This window comes from Callospermophilus lateralis, chromosome X (genome assembly GCF_048772815.1).
Source record: "Callospermophilus lateralis isolate mCalLat2 chromosome X, mCalLat2.hap1, whole genome shotgun sequence".
Lineage (NCBI taxonomy): Eukaryota > Metazoa > Chordata > Mammalia > Rodentia > Sciuridae > Callospermophilus > Callospermophilus lateralis.
The window spans coordinates 33,274,252-33,287,898 of NC_135325.1; the positions used below are offsets into that span (position 1 = coordinate 33,274,252).

Consider the following 13,647-nt stretch of genomic DNA (forward strand, 5'->3'; position numbering starts at 1 on the left):
ATTGTCTTAGCTTCCACATTTCAACCTACTGTCCATCTGGGAAGGATTTTGATGTGTGGTATGTTAGAGTCAAGATTCATTTCTTCAATGAAGATAGCAAGATGGTCCAGCACCACTTAGTAAAAAGATCATCTTTTCCTCACTGCTCTTCAGTGTCTACTGGTGATCACATATGTGGGGGTCCATTCTTAAACTCTTAAACCAAAAAACAATAAAATCAGATAAGTATGAAAAATATGTACACTTTCTTATGTGTAGTTACGTTACAAGAAGGGTTTATTTGTTTTTGGTACTAGGGGTTATGCCCAGGAGCACTTTTCCACCAAGCCACATCCCCAGCTTTTATTAACTTTTTGTTTTGAGACAGAGTCTCACTAAGTTGCTTAGGGCCTCACTAAATTACTGGGGCTGGCCTCAAACTTGTGATCCTACTGCCTCAGCCTCCCAAGTTGCTGAAATTAGAGGTGTGTGCTCCCACTCCCAGCAACATTATCTTATGTAAAGTTGAAAATCAGAGGTAGAGCATGCATGAGGCCCTGTGTTTAATCCCCAGTACCACAAAATAATAAAATAAAAAATAATAACCAGGGTGGAGGTGGCACAAGACTATAATCCCAGTGACTCAGGAGGCTGAGGCATGATGATCTCAATTTCAAGGCCAGTCTTGGCAATTTAGGGAGATCTGGTCTCAAAATAAAAAATAAATAAATAAAAAGGGCTAGGGATGTAACTCAATGTTAGAATAACCCTAAATTCAATGGCTAGTACCACAATAAAGAAAGAAAGTTAGGCTATAAATACATTTAGAACTGGTACCTTTTAAATTGGAAAATTTCATTTTCTTTTCTCTGACTGCTGATATTTACCAAATGCTGGAGAGAATGCAAAGAAACTGGACCTCTCATACATTGCCAGCAGGAATGCAAAGTGGTACAGCCACTCTGGAAATTATTTGGCAGTTTCTTTAAGAAAAATACTTATGACATGACCCAGCAATTGTCTGGGCATTCACCCAGATAAATGAAATCTCTTGTATACATAGAAAACTATACAAGATCATCTGTATCAGCATAATTTATAACAGCACCAAACTGGAAACAACTATAATGAGCCTCAATAGGTGATGGTTAAACAAACTATAGGATATCTGTAAAATGAAACACTACTCAGCAATTTAAAAAATGAACTATTGTTATTGGATAAAATATGGATGGTTTTTGAGGACATTCTGCTAGGTGGGGAAAAAACAATGATCAAAAGGTCATTTACTGGGCTGGGGTTGTGGCTCAATAGTAGAGTGCTTGTCTTGTCTAGCAGGTGCAAGGCCCTAGATTCGATCCTCAGCACCACATGAAAATAAATAAATAAAATAAAGTTATTGTGTCCAACTACAACTAAAATAAATAAATAAATAAATGGTTTTTTTAAAGGTCATATACTGTATGGTTTCATTTATATAACATTCTCAAAATAACAAAATTTTAAACACAGAATACAAAGAGTCACGCATGATGATGCACATCTGTAATCCCAGCAGCTCCAGAGATTGAGGCAGGAGGATCACAAGTTCAAAGCCAGTCTCAGCAACTTAGCAAGGCCCTAAGCAACTCAGTGAGACTCTGTCTCAAAATAAAAAAGGGCTGGGGACATGGCTTAGTGGTTAAGCACCCTGAGTTCAATCCCTGGTACCAAAAAAGAAAGACGGGGCAGGGGTAGGGAGAGAGAGAAGGAGAAAGAGAGCAAGCAAGAGCAAATGACTGATTGGCAGGAGTTATGAATTGTGGGAAGCCATTCTTGCACGTGATTTGAGTTATCTCCCTGGCTGGGTGTGAGGCACTTAGACACACTGTGTCAGAGCCTTCCCCACCCTGCCCCAGGTTCGAGGGCTTGTCCGTGTGGTGTGCCTGACCACTGACCTGAAAACCAATCACTGACCCTGACCTTGGAATGCTGCCCCCCTTGATCTTCATTGGACGGAATTTCCCCCTGAAATTTTTGTTCCCCAATAAAAGCTCACTCCCTGGCGTGTTTCTCTCTCTTGCTGGCCTCTTGTGTAAACCTCGCTACTGTGTCAGGTGGCTAGAGGCAGGAGCTGGGAGGAGCCGTCTCTGAGCTGGGCATAAAAGGTAAATTGAGAGTCATGTCTCTTTAATTTGAACTCAGTAGTTAATTTCTATGTTTCAAACCTCTATTATGAAGCTAGCGTGCTGGTCGCGTGGCTGAATGAATGATAGTGGGGGTAAAGACTCTAAAAGAGTGATAGTCCTATATCTTGACTGAGGGGTAATTTAAGCAAATTTACATACATGACAAAATTACATAGAACTATGCACATACCTTGTAACAACGTCAAATTCTAAATTTTTATATTATGATATTGTAAAATGCAACCACTGGGGAAAACCAGATGAAGGTTTCACAGGATGTCTTTGTACTATGTTGAAACTTCCTATGAATCTAATAATTATTTCAAAGTAAAAACTTTGATGCTTGCCTAGCATGCACAAGGTCCAAGGTTCAATCCCAAGTACTGCAACAACAAAAAAGTTTAAGAAAGTCATAATTATGCTGGACAAATTTATTGTATCTTTCTGTAGTATGATGTAACAGGTAGACAAAAGAAAAACTAAAGTGGATTTGAAAAATATAATCAATAAGGCTAGATTTAATACACATAAATTTATTGTGCCTAATGAATATATAGTCATTCCTCTATATCTGTGGGCTCTGCATTCTAGATTCAACCAAATGTGTATTTAAAGTATTTTTTTTATTCCAAAAAGTAAAACTTGAATTTCCTGCATGCTAAGCACTGTACTGAAACCATATGAATGAAGTGGAGAGTAATGTGGATTACAAAAGCGATCTGTAAGTGTAAGAAGAAAAAATGCTACCTTATTGTTGACATGTATTATGTAGCTATGCCAACTGTGGTTCTGTCTGTATTGAACATGTATAATACAGTATAACAACTATTTACATAGCACTTACATTTTATCAGGTATTAAAAGTCATCTAAAGTTGATTGAAAGTATACTGGAGATGTGTATTCATTATACACAAACACTACGCCACTATATATTGTATATAAGAGACACAGCATCAACAAATTTTGGTGACTACAGGGGGTCCTGGAACCAATTCCTCATGGATAACTCGGGACAACTGCACAGTCTTCTCAGACTCATGGCATAGCTTATCAGCATTTTTAAAATGGGTGACAAATGGTGAAGTGGTGCACTTCTGTAATACTGGTGGCTCAGGAGGCTGAGGCAGGAGGATCAGGAGTTCAAAGCCAGCCTCAGCAAAGTTGAGGTGCTAAGCAACTCAGTGAGACCCTGTCTGTAAATAAAATATAAAAAATAGGGCTGGGAATGTGAGTCAGTGGCTGAGTGCCCCTGAGTTCAATCCCTGGACCCCATCCCTAGAAAAAGGGTGACTTGGACTCAAAGAAAAAAATCTTGATAACTTTTAAAAGTTAGAATTTTGGCAGACTGCATTGACTATAACTCTAGAAAATCAGAAACATACAATAAAAAGATAACCAAACTACCAAATCCAGATTTCAATTAAGAAATGGGGATGGGAATATAGATCAGAGGTAAAGTGCTTGACTAGTATGCATGAGGTCTGAGTTTAACCCCCAGCACTGGAAAGAGAAAGAAAGAGAGAAGGTAGGGGGAAGGTAGGAAGAAGAAGAAGAAGAAGAAGAAGAGGAGGAGGAGGAGGAAGAAGAAGGTGAGGAGGAGAAGGAAACCATAAACACATTAGGATTGAAGATGAAATTTTATAATAAAATTACAGAACTCAAACCAAATTCTGAGACACAGCTAAAGTTATATTTAAAAGATATGATAGTTTGGAATGATTTTTTATATTTAAAAATAAAAGTCAAAGGTAAATAAATGATACAACCTAAGAAATTAGAAAAAGACAACAAAATGTTAATGGGAAGTGTGATAAAGAGAAAGAGAAAGAGGGGCTGGGGTTGTGACTTGGTGGAAGAGTGCTTGCCTAGCATGCACAAGGCACTGGGTTCGATCCTCAGCATAAATGTAAAATAAAGATATTGTGTCCACCTAAAACTTAAGAATAAATATTTTTTAAAAAGATAAAGAAAAGATATATACACATACACACATGCACTTGTACATACCTAAATTCATTCAATTTTATGAATGAAAAAAGATCAATTGCCATAGGTAGGAAAGTGATCAAAATAAATCAATGAAGCATTATGCATAGTGCCATGAAAATATAAAATTCCTAGAAAACATATATTACCTTTATTATTTCTCCCAAAGTAAAAATTTACAAAGATCAGTAATCAGAGAAAAATAGTTAAAATTTATATTAAAAAAATAGTTCTAAGTGTGTTTATAACTGAACTTTAAAGAATATAATATCTATGCCATTTTTGGAGGGGAGGTTCCAGGGGTTGAACTCAGAGGCACTCAACTACTGATCCACATCCCTAGCCCCTTTTAAAATTTTATCTGGAGACAGGGTCTCATTAAGTTGCTTAGGGCCTCGATAAATTGCTAAGGCTGACTTTGAACACCTGATTCTCCTGCCTCAGCCTCCAGAGCCCCTGGGATTACAGGCATGTGTCACCCCACAGGGCCATGTCTATGCTATGTTAACACAAAGATAAAAATTTCCAATTTCCTTTAAAAAACTGGCTTAACCTTAATACCAACAATTGTTAAATATGGCACAAAACAAGAAGACAATGAATAATTGTCTCATGATAGCAAAAATTTTAAATAAAATATTACTAGCTCAAATCCAATTGTGACTCACTATAAAAATTGTCCTTTACCAAACAATTATTCCAGGAAAAAAAGGATAGATTTGGGGCTGGGATTGTGGCTCAGCGGTAGAGCGCTCGCCTAGCATGGGTTCGATCCTCAGCACCACATAAAAATAAAGGCATTGTGTTGTGTCCATCTACACCTAAAAAATAAATTAAAAAATTAAAAAAAGTAAAGGATAGATTCATATTGCATATCAATATAAATCATACAATGATCAATTAAAGAGATAAAACTATAAGAGTATTAATATCTAAAAGGTCTCACACAATTAAGAAGACATTCTTAAGAAAAATACAAATTAAAATATAAACATAAAAACACAAAGACACCATCAAGAACGTTAAAAGAGGGCTGAGGTTGTGGCTCAGCAGTAGAGCATTCGACTAGCACGTGCGAAGCCCTGGGTTCAATCCTCAGCACCACATAAAAATAAATAAATAAAAAAAAGCTATTATGTCCAACTACAACTAAAAATAAAAAAAGAAAGTCAAAAGAGCTGGGTGTGGTAGTATACACCTATAATCCCACTACTGTACAGGCTGAGGCAAGAAGTTCATAAGTTTAAGGAATTTAGCAAGACCCTGACTCAAAACAAAAAATCAAAAGGACTGGGAATGTAGCTCAGTGGTAAAGCCCATGACTAACATGTATGAGGCCCTGGCTTCCATCCCCAGGATCATCACAAAAAAGGTTATATGACATGCAAAGGATGGCACAAAATATATACAAATTGCATAAGGGACTTGTATCAAGAATATATTAAAGAACACTTACAACTCAATAAATTTTAAAACAAATTATTTGAACAGAAATTTCTCTTAAGATAATAAACAGGGGCTGGGGATGTGGGTCAAGTGGTAGCGCGCTCACCTGGTATGTGCGGGGCGCTGGGTTCGATCCTCAACACCCATAAAAATAAAATAAAGATATTGTGTCCACCTAAAACTACAAAATAAATTTTAAAAAAAGATAATAAACAAATGACTCTAGGTATAGGAAAAGATGCTCAGCATCAGTAGTCATTAGGGAAATGTAAATCAGAATCACAAGGAGACATCATTTCACATCTAGTAGAATGACAAGAATAAAAAAAAGATAATAAACATATTTTAACAAGGATGCAAAAAATTGGAATAATCATATATTGCTAGTAGGATATAAACTGGAACAGCTATTTTGGAAAATAGTTTGGCAGCTCTTCTAAACATAGAGGCACCATGTGATTTAGTAAAAGATTTGAAAATATACCACTCTTGCCTTGCATGCTCAAGACCTCAGGTTTAGATGTTCAGAACACACACACACACACACACACACACACACACACACACATATATACCCTTTCTGCCATATTGATTATTTTGAGCTAAAGGCACTTGAAAAATAGCAGGTGCAAGATCATTCTGACCTTCATTCTGTTTCTTAAAATGTAGGAGATAAGGGCTGGGGTTGTGGCTCAGTGGTAGAACACTTGCGTAGCATGTGTGAGGCACTGGGTTGGAACCTCAGCACCACATATAAATAAATAAAATAGAGGTCATTGACAACTAAAAAAAAAGTATGGGATAAAATTTCCATGTGAAAACTGGGAATTTACCCCAAGGCAAGCAATACTGTTATCAACAAAGACAAGAATTTGAGACGCACAGGGTGGCACAACTCTGGAATCCCAGTGGCTCGGGGAGGCTGAGGCAGGAAGATGGAGAATTCAAAGCCAGTCTCAGCAAAAGCAAGGCACTAAGCAACTCAGTGAGACCCTGTCTCTAAATAAAATATAAAATAGGGCTGGGGAAGTGGCTCAGTGGTCTAGTGCCCCTGAGTTCAATCCTTAGTACCAAAAAAAAAAGACCCAGAGAATTCTGTAGATTTTGTTAAAATAATTGTTTTAAGATTCCCCACATAATTTCATTGTTTTTTCACAATTTATTCTTTGTCCAACAGAGTATATAAGTGATTAATTAACACTAACTACTTGTTTGAGTATTTTATTTTCAGTGCTGGGGATTGACCCCAAGGTTTCTGCATGCTAGGCAAGTATTCCATCACTGAGTCACATCCCCAGCCCATGTCTTCATTTTTTAATTGGTACATTATAATTATATTACGGTACATTAGAATAGTGAGATTCCCTTTTACATATTTTTACACTCACACAGATCTTCATTTCTTCATGATAGTTCCTATGCATGTAAAACTTACATTTAGTAGATCTGTATGTGTTCCCCCTGCTTGTCTTATGTCATTTTAATTTTCAAGAATAGGCAAAAAGAAATCCTAGAAGAGGTAAAATTCTGTCTCACTCCCCTACACCAACAAGTGCATTTCTGGGTATCCATCCAAAACAAAAGTCTATACAAATACTTGTAAATAAATGCTCAGAGCAGCATTATTCATAATAGGTAAAAAGTAGAAATAATTCTGAACATGTACAGAGATTCTTTTCTTGTCATCATTTTTTAAACAATATAGTATAACAACTTTTTATACAGCATTTAAATTGTATTAGATATTATAAGTAATCTAGAGATGATTTAAAGTATACAGGAGGACTGTGAACATTATATGCAAACACTATGCAATTTATATAAGTGTTATGGTTTGGATGTGAGGTGTCCCCCAAAAGCTCACATGTGAGACAATGTAAGGTTTGGAGGAGAAATGATTGGGTTGTGACAGTTTTAACACAATCAGTGAACTAATTCCTGATGGGATTAACTGAGTGGTAACTGGAGGCAGGTGGGGTGTGGCTGGATAGTGTTTCATTGGGGGCGTAACTATGGGGTATATATTTTGTATCTGGAGAATGGAATCCCTCTCTCTGTTTTCTGATTACCATATGAGCTGTTTCCCTTTGCCACACTCTTCTTCCATGATATTCTGTCTTACCTTGAGCCCCAAGGAATGGAGCGGGCTTTCTGTGGGCCAAGACCTCTGAAACTGTGAGCCCTTAAATAAACCTTTTCTCCTGTACAATTGTTCTGGCTGGATCCTTTAGTCACAGCAGTGAAAAAGCTGAATAAAACAATAATGGACTTAGGCATCTCAGGATATTGATATCTACAGGAGGTCCTAGAACCAATCTCCCTAGATACTAAGGGAGACTATAATTCTAAAATAGTCAAACTCATGAAAATAGTAGAATCGTCAAGGACTGAGAGGAGGACAAAATAGGGAGTTGCTGTACAATAGGTATCTTACTCCATTTTCTGTTGTGATAACAAAATACCCAAGGCTGGAGAACATATAAACAAAAAAGGTTTATTCAGCTCACAGTTTTGGAGGCTTGAAATTCCAAGATCAGGTAGCACCATCAGTATGGCTTCTAGTGAGGGCCTCATGGCAGATGGCATCACAATTGTGAGTCCATGCAGAAGAGATCACATGTTTAGACAGGAAGCCAGAGGGATTCAGGGACCAGGCTTGATCTTTCATATCAACTTGTTCTTATGGGAACTGAGGTCACTCAAGAACTATATTAACTCTTTCTGAGGGTAGTACCCCCCCAATGACCTAATTATCATTCACTAGGCCCCACCTCCTAAAGGTACTACTATCTCAATACTACCACACTGAGGGCCAAGCTTCTAGCACATGAAACTTGGGGGGACACATTCAAACCATATCCAAATAATAGCAATGGAAATAAAGTTTCAGTTATACAAGATGAATAAGTTCTAAAAACCTGCTATACAACATTGTCCCTATAGTTAACAGTATTGTATGGGGCACTTAAAAATTTACAAAAAGATAGATTTCAGTAGATTTCATTTTAAGTGTTCTTACCATAATAAAAATAAATAAAATGAATAAAGTACTGATACATCCTATAACATGGATGAACCTTGAAAACAATATGCTAAGTGAAAGAAGACAGTCATAAAAGACCACATATTTTATTGTTACATTATTATACAGTGTCTAAAATGTACAAAACTTATAGACAGGAAGTAAATTAGTGGTTGTCTATGGCTGGTCTGAAGGTGAAAATACTAAAACCCACTAAACTGCAGCTTTAAATGGGTAAATTTTATGATAGGTGAATGATATCAGTAAGGTTGTTTGGGGAAAAACATCATTTAGCCAGTAAGAGGTTACGCAGGGTTTCAAACTCAGTATGTGGCATGAGACAAGTACTCTATAAATGTTTGTTAAATGAATGAATGAATAAACAAACACCTTTTACTCCCAAATAAAAATGTTCAACTGAACTGGGGTTGTGACTCAGTGGTAGAGCGATTGCCTAGCACGTGTAAGGCACTGAGTTTGATCCTCAGCTCCACATAAGAATAAATAAATAAAACATTCTGTACATATACAACTAAAAATATTTTTAAATGCTCAAGTTATTTTCATTAACATTAGCAATAAGATAGCAATACCCTCTATCAAGTTTTACTCAACATTGTTCTGAAGGCTATAGCTAATGCAATAGAAGATAAGGTGATCAGAATAGATATTTGAAAGGAAGAGTATCATTTTTAATTTGATGTGATATGTTATCTAGGAAAATTAAGACAGTATAAAAAGCAACTACAGCTCATATAAGAATTTGATAATTGGATTGGATAAGAAAATTACAAAAGTCAACAGACTTTATGGAAATAGAAAAAAAATATGCTATTCACAATGATGACAAATACAAAGGTAAAATATCTAAGAAGAAACATTTTTTAAAACGTGCTAGGAAATTCACAATAGCCAAATTATGGAATAAATCCAGATGCCCATCAACAGATGAAAGGATTAAGAAAATGTGGTATGTATACACAATGGAGTTTTACTCACCACAAAAAAAGAATGAAATAATGGCATTTGCTGGTAAATGGATGGAACTGAGGAACACCATGCTAAATGAAATAAGTCACACTCAGATAATTGAGGGTCAAATGTTTTTTCTCATATGTGGAAGCTAGAGAAAAATAATGGAAAGAAGGTGGTTGGGGAGGGGATCGTATACCATAAAGCTATAGGGAAAAATAGTAGAGTAGAAGGAAAGTGAGAGTGAGGGGGGAAAGAAGGGAAAGGGAAAGATAAATGGAATGAATTTGACAATATATCATGTTATATTCATATATAAAGATACCAAAGGGAATTTAAACTTTATGTATATGTAGAAAAAAGGAAGTTTAATAGAGTAGGAAGAATAGGGGAAGGGAGGAGGGGAGGAAAAGGGGGGTGGGGCTTGAAATCAAATTCCTTGCATGTGTAATTTCATCAAAATGAACCAAATTACTATGGATAATCATGATACACTCTAATAAAAAAACAAATAAAAATGATTGACTCAGTAAAAAAAGGTGCTAAATCTATTAAAAAAACTATAAAATATTATAGTTTCAATTACTATTTTTGAAACTAGATTAAATAGTTTTAACATTCTTACAAAAGAATAATTGCTCAAGAATATTAAAGAAAAGCCAGGTGTGATGGTGTAAACCTATAATTCCAGTGATTTGAGAGGCTGATGCAGGAGGATTACAAGTTCAAGGCCAGCCTCAGCAATTTAGTGAGGTCCTAAGCAATTTAACAGGACCCTATTTCAAAATCAAAAATAAAAAGGGCTGGAGATGTAGCTCAGTGATAAAAACCCCTAGGTTCAAAACCTCAGAACCAGCAACAACAACAAAAAACAAAACAATAAAAAAAGAACAGTGAAGGGGCTGGGGTTGTAGCACAGTGGTAGAGCACTTGCCTAGCATGTGTGAGGCACCGGGTTTGACCCTTAGCACCACATATAAATAAATAAACAAATAGATAAATAGATAAATAAATAAATAAAACAAAGATAAAAAAATCTTAAAAAAAAGAACAGTGAAGAAAACTAGCATTATTTGACATCAAAACTATTTCCAAAGTCAATATAATCTTTAAAAGGGAATAAATACATATTTCAGAAGAACAAATTAGAGTTCAGAAATAAAACAATATAGCCAGGCAGGTTGGTGTATGCCTGTAATTCCAGTGACTCAGGAGGCTGAGGCAGGAGGATCATAAATTAGAAGCCAGCCTGGGAAATTTAGTGAAACCATGCCTCAAAATAAAATGAAAAGGCCTGGGGATGTAGCTCAGTAGTAGACAGCATCCCTGGGTTTAATCCCAGTACCATTAAAAAAAAAGTAAAAAAGAAAGCGATATGTATTTAGGAATTTGTGTGACAGAAGTAACATTTAACTGGGTTAGAAAAGAGTATAATGATTGGTGCTGGCAAACTGGTTATCCAAATTAAAAACACAAACTGATCTTACTTCCTGCCACATACTAGAATAAATTTCAGTTAGAATAAAGTTTAATTCTAAAAGTTAAAACAATAAAAATTTTAATAACTTTAGGCCATATATTTATTTAAGCATGAAATGAGAACTATTATGCAAGACAAGAAACTCAGAACCTGAAAAGAAAAAAGATAGATACATCTAATCAGATCAAATTTAACATTTTTCTGATTATACCTGAGGACAACTTTCAAAAATCAAGATAAAGAGATAAAGAAATATACCTATCATAAATGGCAGAAGGTAAATACACAAATTAATAAGAAAGACAAATGACTTAAAGGAAATAAAAGCAAAAGAAATGAAAAAATTTAAACATATTTCAATATATTTAAGCAACAGTTGTCAGGAAAATGCATATCAAAGTAAACTAGATACCTTTGTGTTCGCCTCTCAGAATTGGGAAAATAAAAAAGTAACAATGTTCAGTGTGAGAGCTGATCTTGAAATAAGCCTTTTCATATGTTTCTGGTGGGAATTCCAATTTTACAAAAGTTTTGAAAAATGATTTGGTGGTATAAAAACATGGATCCCTGCACCTAAAACTCACTCAAATGAAAGTCTCTGACTACAACTTAGAAACCAATGACAAAATGACAGTTTTGGGAAATCAAAATCTCATTTCTAAATAACAGTGGTCAAAGAAGAAATAAAAACAAATTAGAAAACACTAGAAGTAAACTATGGTGGCAATGCTACATAGCAAAACTTGCACATGTAGCTGAAGTGTTCTTAGAGAAAAATAAACGTAGCTCAGTAGTAGAGAGCACTATTAGTAGAGAGTTCATACACGTAATGCTTATAATTATAAAAGAAAATGATTGAATAGTAATGAGTAAACATGCAATTAGAACAAAATCCCACAGAAAAATAATGAAGGCCAAAAATTAATGACAAAGAAAGCAAGGATACAAAAGGGCAATCAAAGTCAAAGTAGGTTTTTGAAATAATCTCAACTCAGACATAAAGATCTGTCATTGACCCTTAGAAGCTGAGGAGCTAATTCCATAGGCCCCCACTAAATAGTTCCAAATAAACATTCCCTTATCCCACAGAAACCTTAGCCACCCACCCAATGACCCAATAAACCCAATTCTATACCCCAGTGATCTCTATCACTCAACCTGCAAAGATCCCCCATGGACTCCTCATCACTCACAGATCTCCCATAATTTACCAGAGACTTCTGCATCACTCACTCCAGGGTTCCCATCACTCATCCCACAAATCCCAGTCACTCTCTGCACCTCCCCATAAGTGGCCTTAGAGAAGCCCCATCACTCACCCTACAGAGTACCATCATTGATAGGAAATCCGGTCATCACACCCTTGTAATAATCTCATCTCGATGTTTAACTGGCCTTTAATCTGCCTGTTAACCTCCTGCACTCTTAAGGCCTGAAACTGTTTTGAGGGACCCTTGGGTTTCTGGACTTGTTCTGCACATGCTCACTGTCAACTTCGAAGCAGCCGCTGCTCCAGCGGCCCACAATTACACCCGGTGCATTTACCGCATCGGTGCGTGAGTGTGCGTGAGTGTCGGAGGAGAGGCGGGCTTTCCAATTTTCTTCAGTGACTCTGTCAGGCAAGGAACATGGCTGTCCCCTTGGGATTGCCTCTACGGGAGCCGCCATCTTGTTAGACTGGTCGCTTCGGCCACGGAGGCCGCGCTTTCCCACTCTATCTTTCCCAGTGCAATTTCTCGGGGGCCAAGGCGAAGGACCGTGGACTGTACCACCGGGCTTTTCTTCCCACGGCCGCAGCCTATAGGAGTTAATTGCCTCAGAGACCGCTGCGGCCGGGCGCTTCACCTTAGCCATCAGGGTACCAAAGCCTTGGGTCGTCCCCTTACCCATGAGAAGCATGGGCTCCTTTAAGAGTCGCCTAGCACCACCATCTCCCCTCCCCTCCATGGGCCGGGAGGCTGACCCGCCCCTCACACGCCCCCCGCCCCCGCCCCCGCCAAACTTCTCTGTGGGACCCAGCGGCCTTTCCTCTGTGCCGGCTTCTACCGGGGTAACCGAACCCGGGCGCCCTTCCGAGCCCACCTGGTGGTGTCTGTGTCAGAAACTGACTCCGGTCTCTGAAAGGGCCTGTTGCTTGCAGCGTCTCAGCGGTCACTACACCTGTATAGTTGCGTGAGGCGGCTGTGTGTGTGTTGGCGGGGGTGGGATGGGGGGGGGGTCGTACGTGTCAGACTTTGGCCAGGAAGCGGAAGTCGCCGGCAGCCAGAGTTTAACCTCTGTGGGCGCGGGGTGTTGTGATTCCGCGCCGGTAACTGTGGATCTGTGCAGGGAACAAGGGGATGTGGGTGACATCTGTAGTGGCGTATCTTAGCCCGCTTTCAAACTCCTTTCTGATTTCCTTATACTGCCATGAACACTGAGTCTGAATTTTCTTCTGAGGATCCAATAACTCCCCACCCCCTTTTGATCCCTGAATTATTTAGAAGGCCACTGTCATAACTTGCAAAAATTCCCCCCAAAACAAATGCCGAATGTTTTCTCTGATATAAGGGGGGTGATCCAAAGGGAAGGAGAGCATGGGAGGAAGATTAT

General features: G+C 37.7%; 1 protein-coding gene across 2 annotated transcripts in view; it reads right to left on the reverse strand.

The window, feature by feature from the left end:
• Window positions 1–13,237, reverse strand: part of Znf41 (zinc finger protein 41) — a 55,635-nt gene extending 42,398 nt beyond the window's left edge. For both annotated transcript variants that reach the window (XM_077107575.1, XM_077107576.1), the window contains exon 1: window positions 13,138–13,237. The gene's annotated coding sequence lies outside the window, so the exon portion shown is untranslated. The remainder of the gene's footprint in view (window positions 1–13,137) is intronic.
• Window positions 13,238–13,647: the final 410 nt, after the last annotated feature.